Raw genomic sequence first — 27,197 nt, forward strand, 5'->3', positions numbered from 1 at the left:
GCAGGGGGGTACCATAGGTACCCCCATGTGCCCCCCCCCCCTACCCCCACAACATCCTAGGGGCCCGCAACGGCCCCCAACCGAGGAAACTGCATGCCTTCCCGCTGCCATCATGATATGGATTGCGGTGTCTAGCAGACACCACCACCATATTCAACCCTTTTCCGCCCGGTCGACACGTTGACCGAGCTGAAAAGCGGTGGTTGTAGATACTGTATTTTTCAATAGACTGTCACCTGTTTTTTCAAGGTTTAAAAGTGCGCACTAATGCACTGAGCACTTTTTGTCTCCACCTGTGATCAAGGCAGAGTGACGCCAAAACGCGTAAGGGAAAGGAGATTACAAAAGCGCTGCTTTGCCTGAGAATTAAAAGTTTCCAACACCGGTAATGGGCCTCTGTGTGGTGTGTAATGGAAGTTAATGGATGGGCTGCTCCGTGCCCATTGATGAAAAGAGGCCACCCTGTAGGATTGGGGGCTCCTGTGCCCCTGTGTCCTTGAAACAGCAGGGCACCCCATCTTCTGTACCTTTCACAGGTCCAGGAGTGTTCTGGTAAATGTCTCTGAAGTTCCAATATTTAAACCAGGTGCCAGCCTTTGTGTAGGGGGACTCCCTGTTCTACCCCTCCATTTGGCTCTGGAAAGTTCTCTTCCTTACCCTGTTCAGGCTCCAAACTTTCTGGGTGTGAAAAAGGCAAGGCAAACCTGGTATCCTTTGTGTGTGCAGGAGGTAAAGCCCTTTGACATATGAGTGGGACTGGTTTCAGCCCCTCCTCTACCATCCTGCCAGGCTGGCCCGTCTTGTCCACACTTAAGCCCCCTGTTACTCTCTGGGAGCATTACACAAACCTCAACAGCAGAGCCAATCACAGTCATGTGACCCAGGACACTTGTAGATGGCACAGATGGTTGAGTGAAGAAAATGGCAACTTTCTAAAAGTGGCATTTTCTGAATTGTGACCTAAAATCTGGCTTTACCGTTAAAGAGGATTTTAAATTACAATTAATTTGAGTGTAAATAGCATATATCTATATTCTCCCAATCCAGTCAAATCCAATCCAAAGTTAGCACTTAATAAATGCAATAGGGTATTGTTCAGTGTTAGTGTATCGGGGAGATGAATAACTGAGTGAATGAATATGCCATGTTTAGAGCGCACAGCTGTCTGACATCACTACTAGCTGAATAAAAAAATATACATGCTGGAGAAGACTGAACCATCATGTTTTCAAAAGTTCTTTTAACAAGAATTTGGGAGGGGGGCACTAATATTAAATGAGGGAGTGTTCCAGAGTTTAGAGGCCAAAAATGAAAAAGTGTGGCCTACCCATACAATGTTATGAACGCGATCCCGGTAACGCACTGCATCTCCCATGATCCTTCGCGAGTCACACGTGACGTCGCGAGAAGACCGCATAAAGGAGGAAACGGTTACCGGGACTGATAATAAAAACGTCTAAGCCGCTGTAAAGCAAGGGCACCAATTCCTCTACCGATAAGCCTTAAAGCAGTGAAAAATGACGTTAAAAGTTTGTCACTGCCAGAACATATAAAACATAATTATACATGGCCTATTTTTTAAATTCATGCATCCTGCCCTATGAGCCTTGCACTACTGGCTACAGTTGTAGGCCTGAGGCATGTTTTGAAGTGTTACTTTAGTGTGTGATGCAATGAGTGCTGCAAGCCCACTATTAGTCTTTATTACACAGGCCTTGGTACATGAAGTGCAATTTACTGGTGAGTTACAAGTAAATGAAATGTGTCAATTAGGTTTAGTCCAAATTTACAATGTTTGAATAGTGAACACAAGCACTTTTCCACAGTTTACTGTGGTAAAGTGAAAAGAGTCCTAGAACCAACAGAAACAAATTCAGAATAACAGGAGAGGGAAAGGCAAAAGGTTTGGACGAATACCATACCAGGGATGTCAGGTCTAATGATTACATGTTATAGTCCAGATCGGCAGAAAACACTCCAAACGTAGCAGTATGATAAATCATCCATTTCATGCTGCTCAGCAAAGTGGGAAAATCCAGGCGCTGACATGGTGATTTTTTTCTATCAGCAGTTGTCTTACTCCCACTCCCAGGGGGTTACATTTCAAGTGTTCTATTTTCAAATTCCTTCAGAAACCTAACTTCACATAGTTAAGGTTTTCTTGGAAAGGCACCAATCTGCTATGTGTCTTCATACTCCTTGAAATAACAAGGGTAACAACTTCTTGGGAAAAAGATAATATTGCCACGTTCAAGGCTGGGATATGAGATACTATGTAATGGGACATCAGGCAAAGTAGCATTACTTATTTACCTGATAGCTCCCTATTAGCTTAAATCTCATTATCTGGCCATTTCAAAAACATCCACGAAAGCTTCTTGACATCCTGCAAAGAAATATACTAAGACTGGGGAAGAAAGCCCTGCCAACCTTGGTAATGTTGGTAATGTTCACCAACCAGGCCTACACCTGCATAAGTGCATCCCAAGAAACTCAGCTTATACTTGGCCTATAGTCTTTCCCTATTACAAATATCTCCAAATCGATATTCATAATAGGAACTTCATCTGCTAAGCAGAATGTAAACCCCATTTCAGAAACTAGCTAGACCACTTAGAACAAATTGTACTATAGTTTTTTAGAGGGTTGGTGCATTAGGACTCATTAATTGGGATTTCAGCCTTCTCCAAATGTCTTTAAATGCCCCATAATTTCCTGAAATGTTCCTCTCCAACAGCCTTAGAATATGCTCTTCTATTAGAGAGTGGACAATCCCTTCGAGACTAATCAGAATCTGTTGCTACTGTGGAACAAGGCTAGGAAAAGCTGTTGACAATTCTAGAAGATCTTAATACCAGGTTTGCATTGCCCACGTTAGTGTAACCAGTATCACCTGTGTCCTGGTTTGCGCTCACATTCTCGCAATCATCTTAGTTCACGTGAAGCATAATTCAATATTGGAGGCCAATTTTTAAGAAATGCCTCCATTCCCAATGCTTTGGATCAAGCTTCCAAATTAAAAACACAACCATCTTCTGATTGAGTCTGGATGCAATCAGTTCCAGATGACAGCGACCACACATGTTTTGCAATGTCTTACAATTTTGGACTCATGATTAAAAAATGTGGATCCTGATAGCGATAAGAATACCAGTTAGCTTCTTCTTTGTTTAAATCTGCTGGTTGTGCGGCTACCACTGAACTTTGATGAGAGATGAAAATGTGGCATAAACTATTAATCAGTTCTGCAAGTGGCTTATGTATCAATTCCCCTCATGAATTATGTAGAGAATTACTCCGATATTCTTTAATCATTCCAGGTGTTCATATTCACTAGCCACCACTTAGGTTGCCACTTGGCCTCTGCAAACCACCGACCTTGATTTACATGTATAAAACCCATGTGCAAGTGTTGATTCTTTATCCTCTGTAACACAGCGGTTCACAACATTTTGTCTTCTGTGGACCCTCACTAAATATTTACTAAAAGCCAGGGCGCTGGCCTAAGCAAATATTGCTACTCAAACCTCAAAACATTACACAAGAATATAGAAACAGGTTGACATCAAACAAATACACAGATTTAAGGAAACGTCTATAAAGTATTTAGCAGTAGCAAAACCTCTTAAAAGTCAGAACACAACACAATATAAATCCCACGACCAATTTCTAAAAATAGAGAATATTTTAATTTGAAAAACAATTTAAATATTAAGGTGCGATAAGGGGATCCATAGATATTGTTTGTTTAAATTTTAGGCAAAAAGCACAACAATCTAGACACAATTTCAAGCTGACCACAATGGAGCACAGGTCAGATACTGCAAGTGAGTTGTCTCAATCAAAGTTTTTAAGGGCCTCATTTAGAGTTTGGCAGACAGGTTACTCCATCACAAACATGTCAGATATCCTGTGTGCCTTATTACAAGTGTCATAAGATATTAAGTATATAACAATCATCATGTTTGTGACAGAATACCCCATCGTCAAAACTCTAAATCAGGCTTGCAGTCTTGTTTATAGAAGTCAAAATCCTTCAGCAGGACAAGGGCGAGGGCTGCATCCGACAAAGTCTGCTGGAAGTCGGATAGCTATTGGACATGATCCCAATGAAACTGTTGGTTTTGGTGAGAAAAGCACTGAGTGGTAGAATTCAATTTGTACACCGGCTGAGGTCCTCTTGTTGTTCATATACTTTTCACACATTCTTCCAGTCAAGATTTGTACCTTCAGATTTAGACCCTTTTTTGGAGCCCAGAATCCTCCACCAGGCAAGCATGAAGCTGCATCCAATCACGTTCTCTCAAAATCAAATACCTTTTCAGGAGATCCTGTTGAAGCTCTGGATGTCTTGGAAATCAAACAATTTTCTAAGTCACAACTTTTCATGTATTCGGGAGCAGCTCCCCATAGACATTAAGGTTTCTAGGATCTCAGAGAAAGCACTTACGGGCCAGGGTTCCTTCCAGCAGAGGTCAACAGCAGGGTCCACACAAGGTACAGATGCAGCTGGCCAACTGAATGGTCACGGAAAATACCTCTTGCAGCTTGTTGTGTCTCTGTACCCACATGCCCCTTAGAGCTCACTTCTAAGTCCTAGGTACAAGTGTGAGCAGGTCCAGACCTTCAGGTCCACGCACAGGTCACAGACAAACTGCCCAGTCCTCTTTTGACCATTTACTAGTTCAGACGTGTTTTGATGAGCAGGTGCTGAGGGGCCACCTTTGCAGGATTCACTCGCCAATGAATGGGGTGACTCCTAGACACTCACTAACCCATGGACACAAGGCTTTCGGTTGCAACCTCTTCCTCTTTCTGTTTACCTTGTTGCAGACCATTCCACAGGGCACTGTTGTTATTGAAAGACACCATGGCATAAACCCTTCTTGCCCCTGGACAAGGCTGGTGGCCAGTCAAGGGTGTTTTTTAAAGGAACTTTGCATCCCTCTCCTCCTCAACTATAGAATACTAGGTTTAGGCAGTATATATGCCCCTAATGTAGAGCAGGTCGCGTTCTGGAACCGTCTCACGGGAACGTTATCCTAGCGGTGATTACAATTGTATTTTGGACACTGACCTGGACAGAACCCGCCCTCCACCAGCACATTCACCAATATATAGGCAAACAGAACTCTTTAACGTATGGATGAAACACTGGGCGCTGATAGATACGTGGAGAGCACGATACCCCACCACAAAACTGTACTCTTTTCACTCCATCCCCCATAATGTACGAGTGCGCCTAGACAGATTTTTGTGCTCTACTGCCCTACTCCCAAAAGTACAACACAGATTATTTAGGAAGGGTACTATCAGATCACGACGCACACACGCTGACCCTCAGATGGAAACCACCTCACCCCCCGTACCCACATGGAAGCTGCAGCGGGAGTGGCTCACAGATCAGGTGTTCTAGCAAGAGCACGAGGAACATATCCAGGAACACTTTACACTAAAAGCGGGAACGGCATATTCACGGTTAATTGAATGGGATGCATGTAAAGTTGTAGCCAGGGGGCATTGCATACATCAAGTAGTGGGGGTGCGCAGAATACTTGAGAAGGCACTACAAGAAGCAGAGAACACCTTAGCAAACCTATTGAAAAAAGAGGACAGCGGTGGGGCCACCCCAGAACAAGTGGCCAGCGCCAAAACAACATAGGCGGAAACGCTGAGGGACCTCCTCAAATATAACTTTAGGGCATATGCCGCCAGGGTGCACAGAGAGGGCAATAGGGGATAGACACTCCTGGCCTGGCTCGCTAAACAGGACCCAGAGGCGAAACCAATCACAGAGGTGAGGGATCAGACAGGATTGCTCCGGAATTCACAACCCGAGATCTTACACATCTTCCACACCTATTATGCTAACATTTATCTGGCCCCGGAGGATGGGAGACCCTCAAGCATTCACTAGATTTCTGCATTCACTACTGCTCCCCCAGATCACACAGGCGGATAAAAAACTGTTAGAGAAAAAGATAAAATCCGCGGATGTCACTCAAGCGATTAGAGCGCTGGCGCGAAACAAAGCCCCAGGATTGGATGGCTTTCCACTTGAATATTATAGCACGTATTCAGCCCAATTGGTCCCTCATATGGTTACCATGTACAACGACGCACTAGATAGAGGGGAGTTACCGGGATCCCTTAGGGAATTGATCATAGTCACATTCCTAAAACCACATAGAAACCCAACGCTTCCGTCTTCCTACAGACCAATTACACTACTCAACGAGGCTGCAAGATTCTAGGCAAAATACTGGCAGAGACATTTGCCCAAATCCTGACTCCATCGGTCCATCCGGACCAATGTGGTTTCATTCCGCGACGTAACACATCGCAAAACATACCGCCCCCCTGTCTTGCAACAGGGGGGCGGTTCCCCAACACGGCATGCCTAATTTTAGACCTCAAAAAGGCATTTGATACCCTGTTATGGCCATATTTATTTGAGGTCCTTAAAAAAATCAACATCGGTCCGGGACTGATGGCATACACAAAGCTCCTTTACACGCGTCTCACCTCTCAACTCAGAATGGGCAAATACATCTCCCCATGGTTCGCAGTAGAAAGAGAAGCCAGGAAGGGATGCCCACCATCTCCCCTCCTGTTCGCCCTAGCGGTGGAACCCCTGGCGGTCCGCCTGAGACGGGAGGTTGAGGAATGGGGAATTCCACTAGCGGACACAATGCACAGTGTGTCCTTGTACGCGGACGACCTATTAATCTATGTCCGTGACGCCACCCGAGATCTAGCATCTATCTTGAGGGCACTCAGAGACTTCGCGGAGGCCTTGGGCCTAAAGGTGAACTGGGAGAAATCTAAGATATACCCGCTGAGTCCCCACTTGGCCCCATTTGAGGTACAGATTGGATCTCAGTCACTTATATGGAACGCGGAGGTACCTAGATATCTGGGAGTGCGGTTGTACCATACCCCTGAGGATTTATATGAAGGGAATCTTTGAAAGGCACTGGCAGGGATTCGATCGGCCATGGGTTTCTGGAAAACATTGTGTCTAGCCCCCATAGGACAAGTAGCACTAGCAAAAATGATAATGGTTCTCCGACTTCTGTATCACTTCACTAACCTCCCTGTTATTCCGCCACACCCATTCTTTAAGGAACTGGACAGTCTTCTTACCGAGCTGATATGGGGGAGGTCGACACAGGGTCGCACTATCAACACCATACCTACCCACGACGGATGGGGGATTGGGAGCACCGGCATTCGAGGCATACTTTCTAGCGGCACAGCTACAATGGCTGTCATATTGGACAGCGGGGTGCCACACAGGGGAGACCGTCACCACAGAGGGCCTTACATCACTGCCGGCACTCCATAGACTGCTGCTGGCGGGTAATAAACCCATGTATACTCGGCCACTACAGGTGTCTATAGCCCGCACCTGCATGATGAGAATACATTGCATGTCTAAGAATAGGCCTCCGTACTCACCCCTGCTACCGCTGGTAGGCTTCCTCAAAGGGTAAACATACTACATGGTGGGTGCCCTCCAAGTATGGACTGACCTGGCAGTCACGGAGGTGGAGTCCTTATTTGAAGAAAGGCAGCCCAAGACATATGTCCAGATGATTGAACAATACTATCTCCCACCCGGACAATATTTAATGCATACACAACTTATAGATAGTGGCCGTCGATACTGGAACCCTGACATAGGGGAGCCTCCAATGCACCCAGTGATCCATACTGTTTTGCAAATGGGAGTGGGACGCCATCTGGTCACCTGGCTCTACAAAGCTGTGCGGGAACTGATCCTCCCATCCCTTCAGCCCTTACGTCAAAAGTGGGAAACGGACCTAGAGGGGGTAGTCAATGACAAATAATGGAACACAGTCTTAGAGTACCCCAAAAAGGTTTCCAGAAATGCATGATTTCAGAACATACAATTCAATGTCCTCCACATAGCTCATCTCACACCGCAAAATCTCCATCAGTTCTTCCCAGACACACACTTTGCATGCCCCCGTTGTCAAGCCCCTGTAGTAGACTTCAAACACATGTTTTGGGACTGCCCCACTATTCACAATTACTGGGACAGGGTCCATCGGACACTTAGGGCAACAACCAATATCACGACTATGTCCACATGGAAGGCATGTGCTCTCGGGATCTTCCGCAGGCAGAAGACCGAAAAAGTGCAATGTCGCTTTATGTCCCTGGCCATCCTACTAGTGAAAAGGGGAATAGCCATACACTGGAGATCCCCCTTGGGCCCCCAGAAGCAGCCTGGATTGGAGCTATGAAAAAATGGGGGAAAGCAGAGGAAGAGACACTCAGGGAGGAAGAACTGAGGGGAACCGGCAAACACCCTATCTCCTTAGAATGGGCGCAATTAAAACATACATTTACACAAGAAACAAACCCGCCGGAGACGCCCACAGCTACACAGTCTCAGACCCAGACGGTCCCTCCAACCAATCCCAGTGCAGAGGTGCCACAAGAGAATCCGCCACTCCAGAGCTAATCCTGAGTAGTAGCCAGCGAGAAACCTCCCCCCTAGACAACAAAGGGAATACCACAAAGACTCAAACACCCGATCCTTCCTCCGCACGCACAGTACCATACCTTCACATCCTACTGAAGGAATAATACCATGGACATGACCGAATCCATTAACTCTTAGTAGGAACGCTCCCTCCCCCTTCCTCTCCCTATAGTTTACCCCAACAGTTGGAAAAGTTTGCAAGTTAGGACTGGCGGAAGACCCTGCCAGCGATTTATTGGGAACGCATTTAGGCACGATTTGACAAGACAACACTGGAAAGTTCACACTACAGCGATTCAGTCATGTACGCCTAGAGCGGCAGACTCTACCCGATCATGACGCAGTGTCGCTGATGAGCTGGGAACAACGTGTAGACTCCCCCCAACAGTTCTTTACCATAGGTTGTACAGTACTGATATTGCAAAACAGCATAATTTACGTAGGCACAGACGAAATAGTTATTAAATTGCGCAACAGCAAAATGTACACTGATGATCATGAGTACTTGAATTTCCTTGTAACTGTGTTTTACAACATTGCACTAATGTACTGAGTCAAAATGTCATAATGAATGTTAAAACCTAATAAACAAATTTAAGCAAAAAAAAAAGGACCATCTCCCCACTGGGATGTTACCAGGATAGGTACACCGTGCCCTAGTATCAAAAGGCCTCTCTTTTCCAGGTCTCACTTTACACTTAACTTGGATTGGCAGGCCTCACCCTGGTAAAATTCAGGTTCCTCAATCCTCCCCAAATGCCATTACTGAGAGGGAAAAAGAGTCACATTCCTCTCTCACACAGGCCCTCTACCAAGAGGCTTGTGCTAATGTTTCTGCAGTTGCCACACATCATCAAGAGGAAAGCATGGACAGGGAGGACAACTGCAGTCAGGCTAATTCTACTTAACCTTCTTGTGCTTTAGGCATCGAAAGTCTAACTTTCTAAAGGTTGCTTTTCATAAATATCTATGAAATATTCAAATTTATCATTGAATTGTATTTTTGATAAATATTAAAAATAATGATGAATGGACTCTGAAGTTTATTCCAAACTAAGCTTATCAAAAATACTATTTTTATTGTACTTTCATTTTCCCCACCATAACAGCTACACCCCGTACAGTGAACACAGCATTTGGGGGCTAGATACTTTACTAACGTTCCATCCTTAAATTCTTACGTGTTTCACTTTTAAATACTAGACACCCTACATGACCCTCTGAACTGTTGCTTACTTCATCTTTAAAAGTAGGGTTCATTCCAGTCAAAAAGGGTTATTTTGACAGGCTTGATCTAAAGTTATGTTATGTTATATAATTTGTAAAGCGCTTGGCTGTCCCGGCAAAGGGACGTTCCAGTGCTAACAGCCGGGAAAAGAGAATGGGTAAAGAAACCAACAATCAGTGAGAGAGCCAGGTCTTCACCGCCCTTCTGAAGGTCAGGAGGATAGGAATGCTACTGATGGATAGGGGCAGAGAATTCTAAAGGGCCACCGCAAGCACCTTGAATGAACGCCCTCCGACTCTAGTTCTGTGAAACCGAGGATACCGGGCCAGATGGACGTTGGCCGAGCGTAAATCACGTGTCGGAATATAGTGACGGCATAGATCACTCAAAATCACTGGACCTGAGCCAGAAAGAATCTTGTGAGTGAAGCAAAGCGCTTTAAAATGGATTCTCTTTTCCATAGGCAGCCAGCGAAGGCGACGGAGAAGCCTGGGCACCGAGCAGTGCCTAGGGATGGCAAACAGCGTGCAGGCTTTGACATTCAGGGTACGCTGTAGCCTTTTAGTCAAGGGACTTATTGGTGCCAAGGAGCAATCTATTGCAATAGTCCAGCCTGGTGGCTTGAGCAATCAGCTGGCTAGTGTGGGTAAAATAAACCAATATGGGTTTGAGGCCAGGCAGCAAACCAAAACAGGTTCCTGTAACTGACTTGGCCTGATCTTCAAAGGTGAGGGCGCTGTAGACCCAGATACCTAGATTTTTTGGACAGTTTTCGGCAGGGGGGTGCGCCGAGCTTCAGGGGCCATCAATTGCTGCCCCAGAGATGGGAGTCTCTACCTAGTGAGAGGATCTCAGATTTAGTGGAATTCAGTTTAAGACAGTTATCCTGCAACCAAAAGTTGCAGTAGTAAGGCTATTCATGTAGGTCAGGGTTTAGTGGATGCCACAATAGGTGCTGCAGTCATCAGGTGACTTTTGACTTTCTGTGCAATTGGTGCACATTCCTGTACCATATACTATTGCCAATTGGGAATTATCCACTCTTACCATGTTTTAAGGATCAGAGCATATACGCTGGGTGAGTTCAAAATTCAGCAATGCCAGTCAGCAAAGAAATCTGGTGATGAAGCATAAAATAAGGATTTTTCACTCACGAATTACAACTCCATAACTGATGCATAAGTGTAACTAAACAGAACAATGTGCACTTCTACATTTACCTTACAATAATAGTAGTTATTAATAATTTACACATACCAGTATCTTCTCTTGATGCTTTGTCAGCACAGGCCTGTGTTAGTAGGGGTTGAAAAGAAGGAAACAATGTACCATTATACACAGAGCATGCAGAGGCAAATGTCTGTTTAGCAGACTTCATACCACAGCAAAGCTCAACATCTGCAAATATATCCCAAATGCCTAATACAGTAACAAGTACCCTCCTGGTAGACCCATTGTGTCGGGCATTAATTCCCTACTGGAACCACTGTCACGCTACTGTGACTTTTTCTTAAATCCCTTAGTGCAGTCGACACCGACGTACATCAAAGACACCAAGCACCTCCTACAAGTCTTGAACAACAAAGAATTCAACCCTGCCACACAACTACTGGTAGGCCTGGACGTGGAGAGTCTGTACACCAGCCTCCCACAAGATGCCATTCTCAAAGTACTCCATGACATCCTTATGGCGACCAACTGGGAATACCACACCCCCAGGGCCTTCGTATTGGCTTGTGCCACCCTGGCACTCAAAGAAAACTACTTTGAGTTTGATGGCACCCTCTACCTACAAACTAATGGGACGTCTATGGGCAGTGTCTTCGCTCCCAGCGTAGCGGGACTATACGTCCACCATTTTGAAGAGTGTCACATAGCGACTGACACCAACCCCTACTTCAACCATATCCTGAGCTGGCGCAGGTATATAGATGATATCTTGGTGGTCTGGCAGGGTACCAACTCTGACCTGGATAAATTCATGACCTGGCTAAACAACAGGGACCCCTACCTCAAATTCACCAGCACTGCAAGTAACAACCATCTCCCTTTCCTAGACCTGAACATTACAGTCAAGGATGGCACCCTGATCACGACAACTTATTACAAGCCAACAGCAAGGAACTCATTGCTTGACTTCACTAGCTTCCACCCCCGCCCACTCAGAGAGAACTTGCCTTACGGACAATTTCTGCGCATACGCAGAAACTGCACCAACATCTCTGACTACAAAAAACAGTCGGCAGAATTGGCCATCAAGTTGGAACAACGCGGTTACCCGAAGTCCATCATCAACAAAACCCAGAAGAGGGTGAGAAACCAGAACCGGGAAGCCCTCCTTGAGACTGTAACCAAATACCAAGACACTCAACCAATCACCTGTGTTACGACCTACAACACAGCATCAAATGAAGTGTCAAAAATCATAAGAAAGCACTGGAAAATAATCAATTCAGGACAGAGAAAATGGGACATCCCTAGATTCGCATACAAGCGATGCAACAATCTTAAAGACCGTCTGGTCAGTACCCGCCCAAGACCACCACCCCAACCTGCTACCAACACCCTCTTAAACATATGGGGCCTCCCAAAGGTCACCGGGCATTACCCCTGCAATGACTGCAGTGTGTGTCACCTCACCACGCACACCAAAACTCTGGACCTGGAGCCTAACAAGGTGTGGACCCAACGTAGCCACACAAATTGTAACTCTCGCAACCTTGTCTACCTTATCACATGTACATGTGGACTCCGGTACATTGGAATGACCACACGTAAAATAAAGACACGGATAACAGAACACCGGAGTACCATAAGATGTAAAAAGAACATCAGCAGAATGACCAACCATTTTATCACTCAAGGTCACACACCCAATGACCTAACTTGGACGGTCATAGAGCAAGTCCCTGAAGGCACCGTGGACAATGACAAAAGACTGCTACAGGCAGAACAACGATGGATCTACCGCCTTTCCACAGCCACCCAGGGATTGAACGATGCCATCCCTTGGAATTCACTGACCCACCAGTGAGTGACCCCCATGCCGTCATACGATACAACTATGGTTCGCTCTCTGGTAACGTACCAGGATTATATACTGTCATTGCCCCAGAGAATAGTACAGATTGTCCCTTAAACCCACCAGAGAGTGACCCGCATGCCGCCATACGATATAACAGTGGTTCGCTCTCTGGTAACATACCAGGATTATACACTGTCGTTGCCCCAGAGAATAGTACAGAATGTCCCAAAAGACGCCCACCGCCCCCCCCGGGCCCCCCTCCCCCTCCTACTCATCCTCACAGTATTATCATCGACACCCTGAGTGTCCCATGATTATTTGGGACTCTAAGGTCTCCTTGACCGACCATAGCGCATGCGCGGCGGTGACACTACAACCCCGCACATGCGCAGACGACACCCGGCCTACTGCGCATGCGCACATACCGCGCACTAGTTCCCCGCTTGGGAAACGCCTACAGTAATGCAGGCACTCTAGCGCGTCTGAACGCTATTGCGCTCGCGCTCACCAGGCGCCCATACCCTCGTCAGGCACTATGACTCGGACACCAGAGTCTTTTTACTATTGCCTCCCAAACCTGCAGGTGCCTTTGGTTATCCAATTAACCGGACTATTTAAGACCCGGGAAACGGCCACTCCTCACCGGTATGCGAAGGAGGCACTACAGGTCCAGAGCAGGCTCTGCCCAGAAAAGCTGTGAGTATGAGATACAACCACCACGACTCCTGGTAAGCGCTCTTTTCTCCCTTACAGGTCTCCCTAATCAGTATGGTAAACGTTTGTCCCCTTAGGGTCAAGCCCTTGCCACCTCCCAACCTTGAGGTCAGACTGAGCAAAAACTAGCGTAAGAGTGCCCTCATGCGCCGCTCTACACCAATGCACTATGTTTTTCCGGTCTTTTAATCACTTCACCCTCGAGTTACAAGTGCGATTTTCACCGTGATGGTACCACCAATATCATCACACTTTAGTCGCCTATAGCCCACATGAATCCGCTATAGTGCCGGCAATCAGATGTGCACGACTCTGTACATCCGAATGACTCTATATTTTCTCCTTGTATGTTTTGTCTTTCGTCCCTATATGTTATATGTACAGGTGGTCTTGAGAAGGGAATCCCCCTCTCACACATAGATACACTTTAGGGCGTGTAGACACATAGTCCAAACTACACTCCCACTAGTTTATTTACACTCACCCCTTTTTTTTTTTTTTATTTAGGTCCTGAAGAAAGCCAGCTTAGTCATAAGGCACTGGCTGAAACATGTTGACCCATTGGATGTGAGAGGTCGTAACTCGCCACTTACATCTCCTAGCCTTATTTTAACCGCTGACGGAGGCCCAGGTATTAAAGTCTAATTTTACCCTCGAGTACTGGGACCCCCGCCTAGCCGTTTTAACATCACTTTCTTAACTATCTTCACTGCACACTCAGCAAAATACCAGCTCCGCTGTAATCAGGCGTTGAAGCACACCCGGAGCACGCTAGGTGCTACTGGGTGGGCCCGATGATGAAGCATGCCACCAACTAGGTTGGTGGGTGAGGGCTTTATGAACACACTCACCAGGTGTTCCCACTCCGTGATGAAACATACCAGAGTCTTCTTGTTTTTGTAATCTTAAATAAATATGAGCTAGTCTCCTTTTGATTAAATCACATATTACCCCGGGGATAAGGACTAGCTATCTGGTCCTCTCTCTCTCTCTTGATTCCGCATAATACAGTAACAATACACTAAAGTGGATGAAATTGCTTACACCTGGATTCTCAGTAGTAAGGCAATTGGTATCTCCAGTGGTGTCCTCATTCTGCTCTTAAACCAGCACAAACTCACCCAGCTGTACTTCAATCTTTGGACTCAATATCTCTTATTGACTTTGTGGCTTCCACAAAGCTGGCAAAATAGCTTCATATCAAGCACAGACCCCTTGTAAATGTAGTCACATCTTCAAAGAAGTAAGGCATGAACAGATTGCAGATAGTATTAAGAGACAAAAGACACTGAAACTTTTGTGGTGGGCGAGAGAGAAGCCTAGTATCAGTGGTACATTGTAGATAAGACTGATTATAGGTATGTCTAGAGAGGAAAAATTGCCATCTTCTGGTGTAAGGATGTCTTGATCCAGCCTCTGGGAAATCCAAGGGAAAGCAGACTCTCATACTGGTATTAAGGTCAGTTGGGACTAGAGCTTCTGTAATTGGTGCCTGGATGTCTGCTCCAGAATTGACTCACTCCTGATGTAGCTTCATCATTTAAGTTTGTTCGACCACTTTCAGACCTTCTTTCCTGTTACCTTTTTGGGTCTCAGTGCAAAACAGTCCAGGGCAATAATCTTGCTAGTACTGGCTAGTTCTTCCACAATCTTATTGGACACCTGTAGTGTTGTGAAGGACACTATCTGCCAGGATGATAACTTCCTCAGAAATTATATTATGGGACCTCTTTATCCTATTCTCACTAATGGCTCAGTGCCAGAAGGTTGACTCAGCTGCGAGATACCACTGGATATAAGTGTGAAGGTCATCCAGGTGGGACTCTAATCTTCACAGAAATATGCTCCACCTAAGGAAAGGTATCCACACACCTATCAGAGGTTTCACCAACTGAATTTTTATAGTGGATATATATGCTGTGCAATTGTATGTATTTTGACAACATGTATATCATTGTGTCATCATGAAGTGGCATGTCCCAAGGCTAAAGAGTATATAATGCAGTCACATCAGTAAGCACCTACTCACCTACTCTTCAGGAAACAGTTTAAGACCTTTCTTTTCACCTCTGTTCCTTAGCGGTTAGGATTTTCCCTCCGGTGCCAAGTCAAGAGCGCAGAGATACCCTTTCGGGGGTAGATTCTGGCACTTTATAAATAAATAAAATTAAGCATGTACACAACAAATTGTGTTTACATGTCTGCAATGACAAAAAAGACTGATGATATCTTATACAAATGTTGTAGGTCTCCATTGGGTAGAATTACATTTAGGGAGAAGTATAATGTATGGATGGGTGTGTGTCAAGGGTGCTGCTATCAGATCAGTCTTATGTTTTGTACTGTGTGTATGTTAGGTTGTCCATCCATTTTTGCTCCACAGACGATATTGAAGTTGAGACGTGAATTTGTTGTGTGGTTGCATTACCACACCGACATTCCAGTCTCATGATATTATTGTGGGTCAATTTGTAGAAGCTATTTGTCACCAGTGGCAAACAAATGGCAGGTATCATTAGACAATCTTGCACCAGTGAAACCCATTCCCTTTTGCGGATACATTACCACCTCCTCTGAGAGGTCAGTAAAATGTAAATGCTGTGCGACAGGATTTCGGTCACAAAACATTGATTCATATAATACCAATTCAGTATTTACAAGGGATGCTACAACATGTCCTTTCCAGATACCGAATCTGTATCCATCCAGTATCCCACTTTAGGAGTAAGAAAAACATTTTTTACTCCTGAAATATTATTAGCACAGAAAGAAACATTTTAACTGTTGTAAATCCCAAATTGAAGTGTTTGCGACCATAGAATGCTTAGTACATCTAGCCCATACTCCAGTCACGATAAAATTCCTTTCCAGGGTGGGAAGAGGATGCACCAATAATTCTGCCAGGTGTAAATGCATGTTTTTCCATTGAGAAAAAGAAGAGGAAAACAAATTGTGCCATTGTACAAAGACACTTGCATTCTACAATGTGTAATTGTACAATGTATGCAACAATGCATAGGTGAAATTCCTCTGTGAAGGAGGAAGCAGGAATCAGTGAAACTGCATCAGAATAAAGACTGGAAACCTCAACCTTGGAAATGTTTATGAGAATTATAGTCGTAAATCTACGCCCATGTCCTTTGTAGACCTTCACTTGCAGATGTATGGCTTTTGTTGGTGGATCCCACAAATTTGTGCTGGAGGGTGCTGTGGACTTTTAAATCCAACCACACTCCGACAGCCCCTTCTTAATCACATACAGGACATTTGCATGGTGTAATGCAATGTATGAATAAAATAATTTATGATAGCATGGTCACCTTTTGAAACCCCTAACAGTCCTAAATACAGCCATTTTGACTCATATGTTTAATTCAGTGCTTAGTGAATGGGGTCCTATGCATTATAAACCAAAGCCTTTTACAATTCAATAACTTAATAACGCCCTTTCCTAGGATATAAATCACAGTTTTTTTTCAACTACGATTGTTTCTTTGAGTTGTTTGTTTAAATGCCGCCATCCTTGAAATGCAAGGCTTGCTCTTCAAATATCATAGCTCAAGCATCTTAATCCGTCTGACTAATTTCCTCTGTTCTGAGTGACCCCTAGACAGAAACAAGCCCCATTAATGTCCTCGAGTTCCCTTTTCTGTGTACTTGAAATCGAAATTGAAATGCCGTCGTCAAGCATGCTGGAGTATACTTTTTCAAGCAAGACCTGGAACAAAATCATTAAAAACGCCAGTGTTATAAAACCCTCGGCTAATATCTTCTGTTCGCTTCCAGTGCCAGGGAGCAGTGTGGCTGTGTGTAGAGCAGAGCGCGCCTTGTATTTCACCTACAAATGTCTGCTTCCTGTAGATGATTTCGGCAAAGAATGTCACATTGACTCTGAAAACTTTCTCTCAGTAATGAGCTGACAATAAAGAAGGAATATATGACTAGCAGACACAAAAGTCACCTCATCAAATTGTGAAATTTATATTTCGTTAGAAGGCAGTGAAATCACAAAGCAGGGTGCTAGCTTTAAGAATAGCTGAGTCCCACGCCAGGTGCCAGATGGGAGTAGCTTGCCATCTCAGACATGATAATTTAAAAGCAAATATACCCGAATTCAAAATAGAAAACAAACCAGGACTGGATGAATGAATACCACATTACGTTGGTTAGGCAGTCAGTGCTTAATTTGTGAACAAATAAGTGCCAGGGCCGTCGTCTAGAGGCCTGTGCAGCTTGTACCACCTTTTGCCTCTGCCAACACTGCCAATGACTGTACCAACACAACTGCTACCCTTTACACTCCTACAAGTGTGACAATCCGAACAATTCCAGGCCCCCAAAGCTATAAGAATGGCTTGGGTGGCAAGTATCAGTAATTTTAATGTATATTGAACTAATAAACAACTGTGGTTATGCTCATCTCTTAATTAGGCAAACTGTGCCACCATATGGCAGACTCTCAGATGTGCCGAAGTTGACAATTAAGTGCGGGTGCCAAGCATCGAAACCACAGGCTCAAATTAAGCACTCGACAGCTTGAGTTTTCACTTTGCTAAATCTGTGGGAAGTGCAGCACATTAATAATAGGTATTTCAAAAATTTAAAATATACATGTATTAGGAAAACACATCTACATAAATACTTACGTCAGACCTTTCCATGTTATGCCCCATATTCTGATCTCAGAATTATCGCGGTAGTACCACCTTTTGAGAAATACTGTACCCTCTTGTCCGGATCCTGAGCAGTATTGTTTTTCTGTAGTTGTTTTTAGGGCCCATAACAATTGCACTTTTGTTCATGTCAGGTGTTATTTCCGTATGTAACTTCCAGGACTTTATAATGATGTGAATTTTTATTTGCCAGCAGTCATTTGAAAAGGTGACACATGATCTCTTTTCCACCCTGGAAACTTCAACTTCCTTGTGGGTAAATCTAAATACTTTACCGTGCAATGTGCTTCTGAAAAAACACATGTTCAACTTTGTGGGTGTGCCATACAATTTGAATAACTATCCCCTACAACACTAACTCAATTCTTCATGAATGAAACAAATCAGCTCTGAAAACAGATTTTCCCACAATTTGAATTTTCTAATTTGAGCGTAAATTTCCAATGATCATGAGGAATTGTTGCAACTCGTGTCTATCCCTATCTCTTTATGTGCGGAGTTCCTCCCTCCCCCCCCCCCCAATCCCCAGAATATGGACTCGCCCCAGTTGTAAAATTACTATTAATAAAATTAAACTCATAGTTTGTGAATATCAAAACAATATATATATATAGTACACTTACATAAAAGTGAATGTTTACCTTTCTGAATTAAGCCATTAGTGTTTTATAGGGAAAACGGGTGATGACTGGCCATAGAATAGTTGTTTGGTGCCAATGCATAAAACTATTTAAAACAATTAATAAATTTACTCCTAAGAGAGCTGCCCCTATGGGGGAAGTTAAGGATTTCCTTCTATACATCTGTCTACTTAGACTTACTTCTGCAAGACAGACATTTAATAGGAGTAAGAAGACTGGATTTTTGTGACATCAAACCTACTTTTTTTTTTATAGGTAAACTCTTCCCTATTCTAAAAACATACTTCCTGTAACCTTTTTTTCAATAGATTCTTGCCTGCATTTGGTGCTTGTGTTATACCTGCCACGTCCCGCTTCTGCCTAGGGAAGAACCGCGCACTGGGGACTTGCCTGCCCGCCTCCCGCCGCCTTACTCCTTGTTCCATCGTGGAGTCGGGCCGCTGAGCGGAGTGTGGGTGGGGCAAAAAACTACAATCCCCAGCAGCCCTAGCGGCACCCAGAGACAGCTTTTCGCGCCAGGAGGCGCTTAAAATCATCGTCATCCCGGTCGAGTGGGGGATTCTTGCCTGCATTTGGTGCTTGTGTTATACCTGCCACGTCCTGCTTCTGCCCAGGGAAGAACCGCGCATTGGGGACTTGCCTGCCCGCCTCCCGCCGCCTTACTCCTTGTTCCATCGTGGAGTCGGGCCGCTGAGCGGAGTGTGGGTGGGGCAAAAAACTACAATCCCCAGCAGCCCTAGCGGCACCCAGAGACAGCTTTTCGCGCCAGGAGGCGCTTAAAATCATCGTCATCCCGGTCGAGTGGGGGATTCTTGCCTGCATTTGGTGCTTGTGTTATACCTGCCACGTCCTGCTTCTGCCCAGGGAAGAACCGCGCATTGGGGACTTGCCTGCCCGCCTCCCACCGCCTTACTCCTTGTTCCATCGTGGAGTCGGGCCGCTGGGCGGAGTGTGGGCGGGGCAAAAAACTACAATCCCCAGCAGCCCTAGCGGCACCCAGAGACAGCTTTTCGCGCCAGGAGGCGCTTAAAATCATCGTCATCCCGGTCGAGTGGGGGATTCTTGCCTGCATTTGGTGCTTGTGTCATACCTGCCACGTCCCGCTTCTGCCCAGGGAAGAACCGCGCACTGGGGACTTGCCTGCCCGCCTCCCGCCGCCTTACTCCTTGTTCCATCGTGGAGTCGGGCCGCTGAGCGGAGTGTGGGCGGGGCAAAACACTACAATCCCCAGCAGCCCTAGCGGCACCCAGAGACAGCTTTTCGTGCCAGGAGGCGCTTAAAATCATCGTCATCCCGGTTGAGTGGGGGATTCTTGCCTGCATTTGGTGCTTGTGTTATACCTGCCACGCCCTGCTTCTGCCCAGGGAAGAACCGCGCACTGGGGACTTGCCTGCCCGCCTCCCGCAGCCTTACTCCTTGTTCCATCGTGGAGTCGGACCACTGAGCGGAGTGTGGGTGGGGCAAATAACTACAATCCCCAGCAGCCCTAGCGGCACCCAGAGACAGCTTTTCGTGCCAGGAGGCGCTTAAAATCATCGTCAACCCCGTCTCGCGGGACGCCAGGCGTAGCCCGGGCCAAGGGTGGGCCCGTTTAAGCCCGTTAAAGACCGGGTAAGACTGGACTGGGCCACCTTATTAACATTTGCATTGCAAAAACACTCTGTTCATCACTATTGGACTAATACTATTTCTACATCTGTTGTTACATTGTACCATCCTTGATAGTTCCGCAATCCGACCATGTCAACTAGAGGCTCTAGAAGTAAAACAGCACAAGGTGCTGCTCAGATTACTGGGCCAATCGACCACTTTATCACTAGGGCTAATGAGGCAATTGACCAGGGCATAATCATGCTGGAACAAAGGGTTTCGCAGGATTTGGCCAAGGCTAAACGATCCTCGTTGGGCTCTCTTGCTGTTGCGAAAACACCCTCACGCCCCTTGGAACCCGGCTCATTATTGGAAGTGCATGTCGAAACACACACTGTCCCATGCACTGTTGACTTGTCTGCATCTTTAGAGTTGTCAGACTCACAGTCATCTTTGCAATTGGAGAAAACCCCGGTTCTTTTTGCGAGTCCGAACAGGGAGGACTCCATTACAGCACAAAATAGGGGATTAAGGGAGGGAGCGATACCCAAACACAAGAAATCTAAAAAATCGCACAAACCGATCCATTCCAGGAAACTACTTAACAATAAAGTTTTACCCATTATTCAGCCTCCTAGTCAAGCTGTTTCGATACAGCAAGAGTTAAACCCCACATCCCCAGAATCAATCAACCTTTCCACAAATGCTGTAAACCTTAGCGTCAACAGTAACGTGGGAAGAGGATGTAAAATCTGTGGTATAAATAACCAACTGCTGACTAGATTAGGGGAATTAATCAAATCTTATGTCCAACCCATTGAACAGACCCTCCTAAAAATCGAAAAGCAGATAGCAGCCCTGAGTACTGCTTCAAAAACCCAAAAGGGTATGGGCCAGGGTCAAACTGTGGTGCAAAAATCTAATCCTAAAATTAATAAGGAAGGGGCGGTAGCCACAAAACCGGCCACCATAGTATCAGCTGTACAACAAAAGCCCCCTGTTACAGTGGCGAAGAAGGGTCCTGCTACAACAAAAACCCCAGCTCCTCAAACAACTCAGGCGTCTGTTCAATCTAAGCCACCAGGGGTACAAAATACTAACTCTAGGTTCAGGGGGAGGGGTGGTCATCCTATTCACTTACCACCAGAAGCAAGTCCTTACGTAGTGATTATGACCGGGGTTCCTGAGCTGAGTACAAACATGGAAGAACCAGGCTGGTCTCTAAGAAACAAAGTATTGCACTGGCTATCTGTTAACAGACCTCTTCCACCGTACGCAGCCAATAGAGTATCAATGGTCCGCAGGGTCCCTTGGATAGGCAAAGAGCCGAAAAGAATCCAGGGAGACTGCGTCATTGTTAATTTTGACGACCCACACACAGTTGAGCATATTTGCACCTGGGGTACGCATGCAACAAATGATGGGATAGATACTAAAAGACTTTCCTATTTCTATTCGCCAACACCCGATACAATGAAGGGCCAGAATGGAACTGGACTCAAGTAGGAAACTGGGACAGAAGAAGAGACTGGGTTGATTGGCCAGGCTATGGAGGTAGAGAAGTTGCTACATCCTTGGGATGGAGAGGTGTTCACTAGCAAATAGATTTGACTGCCTGGAAATGGTGGATTGACCACCAGTCCTTAACAGCCAGGTTAGTACAGACCTCTCCCCCCTCGAGCCCAAATTATTGCAACCAGCCATTCGTTCCTTGGGATTACATCCTTCAAACGGTACTCTAGCTACAACGGCAGAAGTTAGATTAATATTACCATCCTCTTCTGTAGAAATGGCCTATGGATCATCAATGTCCTCTGTTGTAATAACATCTACAGAGCCTCCTGGTATTTCCAGGCAACCAGTTCCCCCAAGTTCAACAGACCCAGATCTATCGCTTGATAACTCTGTCAACTGTGACGATAATTCTGAAACACATTCCATTGTCTCTTTACCACACTCACCCCCACGGCCAGGTACTTTAGCTTCTGATACCCCTTCTACTACAAGCAATCCGGTAAACCCTAATCGGATGCTTTCTGTTTTATTTTGGAACGTAGCAGGATCCGCTCCGAGACAAACCATAAACCATGGTTAGACATAGTAAATGCACACCAAATAGTATGCTTACAGGAAACCTGGGCCACCGAGCCCATACACATCCAGGGTTACAAAACATACTATGTCCCAGCTAGTCCCACAACTCATGGTAGATCCAAGGGAGGTCTAGTAGTATACTTCTCTAATAATTTACCATCAACGAACGTAACTGTCCTCCTTACCAGCTCGAACTTCCAAATTATAATGGTCTCATTTAACAAGTGCACGTTGCACTTTTTTATTAATTTTTATAACAACCTACAGCCTGTTGAATGTGTCAAAACTTTAACTGAAATCACATATTTTATAAAAGAACAGCGAAACAAGTACCCCTCCCTTACCTGTTATGTGATTTGGGAGGGGGGGGGGATTTCAACGTTCCTCTGTGCAATAATCATAAGAAAGGCATCTGTGGTCTCCAAGATGAAAATGGTTGCTCTCTGACCCACTTTACACATTCGTATCTAGGTAATACTCTGAATGAGTGCCTTTTCTCTTTGGAGCTGGAATACGCAAATGACCTTGTGGACCCACCCGTTGAATTTAAACATACATTTCACGGTAGGGGCCTGTCAAGTCTCATTGACTTTATTCTATGCTCCCAAATACTAAAGGGTCAACTGCATTCATTCAAAACAGGTTCTGATATATCCAGTGACCACTTTCCAAATAGTGTCATCCTGCCAGTCAATACTGCTCAACCTCAGCTTACTAGGGTCAGCTTACTAAACCAACAATCTTTGTCCATGGACAAAGTAAATGTCTTTTCCGTAAAATGGTCCAAAGTTGACCCAGAAGCAATTACTGGCAGAGTTATTCCTAAAGCTCTTCCATGGATGAATAACTGTCTGGCAGAAGATTCCTCACCCCAGTTGATCATATCCAGTTTTCTGGAGATTTTAAAAATTATACGGGCAGAATTATTTCGTCACCACAAACCTTGGAAACAGGAATCCAAAGGTTGGTTTAACCCAACTTGTTGTAAAGCCTTATCCGCCCTAAAAAGAGCCCTTCATAGTCAAGACAGAGATATCGATGAGATAGCCAAACTCAGAAGGGCTTATAAATTGGCACAACATAATTGCAAAAAGGAAATAAAGAAAAATCTCTGGGCCCAATTGCACGAGAGCTGCCTACGCAAAGACAGCTCCTTGTTTTGGCGCACTGTTAAATCACCCTTTTTGGTAGATGCCACAGCTTCCCAACATCTAGATGTGGCAGTGACGGCCAATGAGTGGGTGGCACACTATTCAAGGATATTTGGAGGTCCCTCCGTCGACACTACAACTGTGACTCAGATGGATAGCGAAAGTACTGTGGACCAAATATTCCCGATTGACCTCTGTTTTGACCATAACGAGGTCATTAACGCACTATCATCCTCCAATACTGGTAAGGCACCCGGCCCTGACTGGGTTCCACTAGATTTATTTGTAACCAATATAGAACTCTGGTCACCCCTCGTCACCCAGGTAATGGCAGCAGTCACTAAGATAGGCCTAATAGATTCATGGTCTTCTTCTATTCTGCTCCCAATCTTCAAGAAGGGTGAACGCAATAACCCAGCCTGTTACAGGCCCATCTCCCTCCTGGACTCCCTGGGGAAAGTCGCTGGCCGACTGATTTTGGAGCGACTCCAGGACTGGGCGTCTGGGAACAACATTCTCACAGACCTCCAGTATGGATTCCAGGAGGGACTTGGTACTGTTGAGCAGGCACTGAATTTAACCCTTCTTATAGGTAAATATGTAGGAGCAAAAGGGGGTAATCTGTATCTAGTTTACGTCGATCTTAGCGCAGCATTTGACTGCGTGATACACTCTAGGCTGTGGTCCATTCTCAGTGAATTGGGGGTAGATCCTCCCCTTATCCAATTTCTCCGCGAACTCTATTCCAATGCTACTGCTTGCGTGAGATATGGAATTGGCGGCGAACTATCCCCATCCTTCCCAGTAAACAAAGGAGTTAGACAGGGCTGTGTCCTGGCCCCCTTCTTACTTAATCTTTATACTAATGGGCTGGAATCGGCCATGTTAGCAGGGAGCCAGGACCTTCCATCTATCAACCACCGCCCTATTCCCGTGCTACTTTATGCGGACGATTCCGAAATCCTAGCAAGAACACTAGTGCAGTTACAGAGACAGTTGGATAAATATTGCCAGTTTATGCTTTCCCTGGGGTTGAAAGTAAATAAAAGCAAAACCTTTGTCATGCACATCGGCCCCAAGGCGAAGAACCCAAAACCTGTTTTCATAGAACAAGCTAGATTGGAACGTATCAGGGAATATCCCTATTTAGGAATCTTAATGGACGACCAAATATCCTGGAAACAAGCTATGTTAAGTAAAAAGCTGCTTTATCAGAGAGCAACTTCATCTCTTGTTTCCTTTTCGAGAAAACTGGGTAAACCTGCCCCAGCCGAGCTGCTTAAAATCTATCACGCCAAATGCCATAGCGTAGCAACTTATGGCGCAGGTGTCTGGGGCTACGCTCCTTCGGATAACCTACAAAAGGTTCAAAACGGGTTCTTAAAATACATCTTGGCACTTCCTCAAAGTGCCCCAATATACGGTTGCCACATCGAGCTGGGCATCGACTACCTGACAGATAACATCAGATGCCAGCCGATCCTGTTATGGCACCGTATTTGGAATAAACCGCAATGCCACCTAACCTGTTCACTAATAACAGATTGTTTATCCCTGATAAATTGGCGTAAAATTCCTTGGCTACTCTACGTTTCCAATTTCTTCAAGGATTTGAACCGCACATCTTACTTCTCTGAGCCTATTTCAACATCAGACATCACCAGGAAGGCCCTGAAAAATCTCTGTTTAAACCACCTCAGAGATTTGAGTCTATCTCAAGAAGTAATTAAACCATCTAATGTGCAGATTCTAATGGTTCAATCGTCTCCTGGTATTCAGCCATATTTAACTTTTTTCTTAACCAACCATGAAAAATATGTTTTGACCAGGTTTCGATTTAATTCTTTTTTTCGCCTTGTTACTTTCCCCACTGAATCGAACTGGTCGCATGATTTGATTAACTGTCCCTGTGACGGAACATCATCCCAGTCCACAATGCACGTAACCTTGTTCTGCCGATATTACGAGCAGCCCCGCAAGCGCTGGATTATCCCCCTCTTTCGTGAAATGGGCTTGAGAACCTGTCGGCCTGCTTACTTGGCCCTGCAGTTACTAGATTCTCAAAACGTCGCCAAATGTGTAGCCTGCTTCTTAAAATCCTGTTTAAAAATTCGCTGTAAAGTCTGAGCTACTGATTACACAATGCCATCCTTCCTTGTACACCATTTTTTAACAATCACTTTTACAAAATGTTTTTAAATGCTTAATAGTTTTTATCTGTTTCATAACATTGTGATTTAAACATGTATTGCAATTATATTTATGTACTTTTTATGGTTCTGCTATGTGATAACCGAATAAAAAGTTTTGATACCATACCAATAGATTTATCTGTGTTTTATGATATGCATAGCCATTCAGTAAGTAGGTGAAAAATCACAGTTTTAACTTTGTGAGTGTTTCCTGGATTTATGAATATGTGCTATGTGGCACTTCTCTCTTCCTCTGACCTATTCTTCGACTGTGAAAAACATCTGTCATATTAGCAATAATTTTCATATGAGGGTGTAATTTTCCACAAATTCCAGGTACTTTTTCTAGCAGGTGAAGTTGAACTTTGGTGCACAAATACATTTGGACAAAGGGTGTTTAATGATCCATCCAGTCTGAGTATGTCACAGGGCGTCTGACATGAGGCTAGAGTTTCACTTACACTTAATTTTTTTGCCACAATGTCACGTCAGTTTGAACCCAGTCATATGCAACTCAGTCTTGACCCTGTTCTAATGGGAACAGTACAGCCCGAACTGCCGAGCCAGTCCCTCCCTGATCCGGAACAATAGCAAACCAAGACCAGTGCCGCCCCTTATTAGGACTCATCGGCCAGGTATAGCTTTAATCCAGTAGCACAGTGAGCCCAGGACCCACGTCTGGGAATACCAGTCACACGAAACAAAATGATAGACTGCTTGAATTAATTTCAGCCACTGTCAATCATTCAGGCCACATCCCAATCCATTGCTTTTCGCCCACCATGCCACCTAAGTTTCGAACCAGCCATATGCAAATCAGTGTTGACATTGCTCCAATGTGAACAGTCTAGCCCAAACTGCCAGGCCAGATCCTTCCTGAACCATAACCCAAGCAACCCAGGTCTGGTTTCTCTCTTATAAAGGTTCATCAGTAGTTTCATTTTCAAGCCCTGCTTTTGTGATATCCAGGAAGCAATTGCCTACGTATTCTAGTAAGTTTTTTAATAGAAATTGTTCCCATTAGCTGGCCTTGTACTAACAAATTCAAGTTTGAGCCAATGTTCTGTACTAGCCTGTTTGCTGCTATGGAAGAATATGTCGAGAAATTAACGTTTCTGTAAGTGAACAGTCACTAACAAGGCAGAAAGCATATGTTATTAAGCATTGTCATTTCACAGCACATACATTATTTTTTAAAACAAAGGCTACCACTCACAACATGGGCATGGGAGTTTTGTCTGCAGTGACAGGGTATCAAGCGTGAAATCATTTTCCTGCAATGTCTCCTAGTTTACGCTTTCAGTGTGTTTGGGGGGTTTGTGGGAGGAATCTGACAGCTTTTCACATCACAAACAAACCAGGTCTCAGAAGGTT

Source organism: Lissotriton helveticus, chromosome 6 (assembly GCF_964261635.1).
Source record: "Lissotriton helveticus chromosome 6, aLisHel1.1, whole genome shotgun sequence".
In the NCBI taxonomy this organism is placed as follows: domain Eukaryota; kingdom Metazoa; phylum Chordata; class Amphibia; order Caudata; family Salamandridae; genus Lissotriton; species Lissotriton helveticus.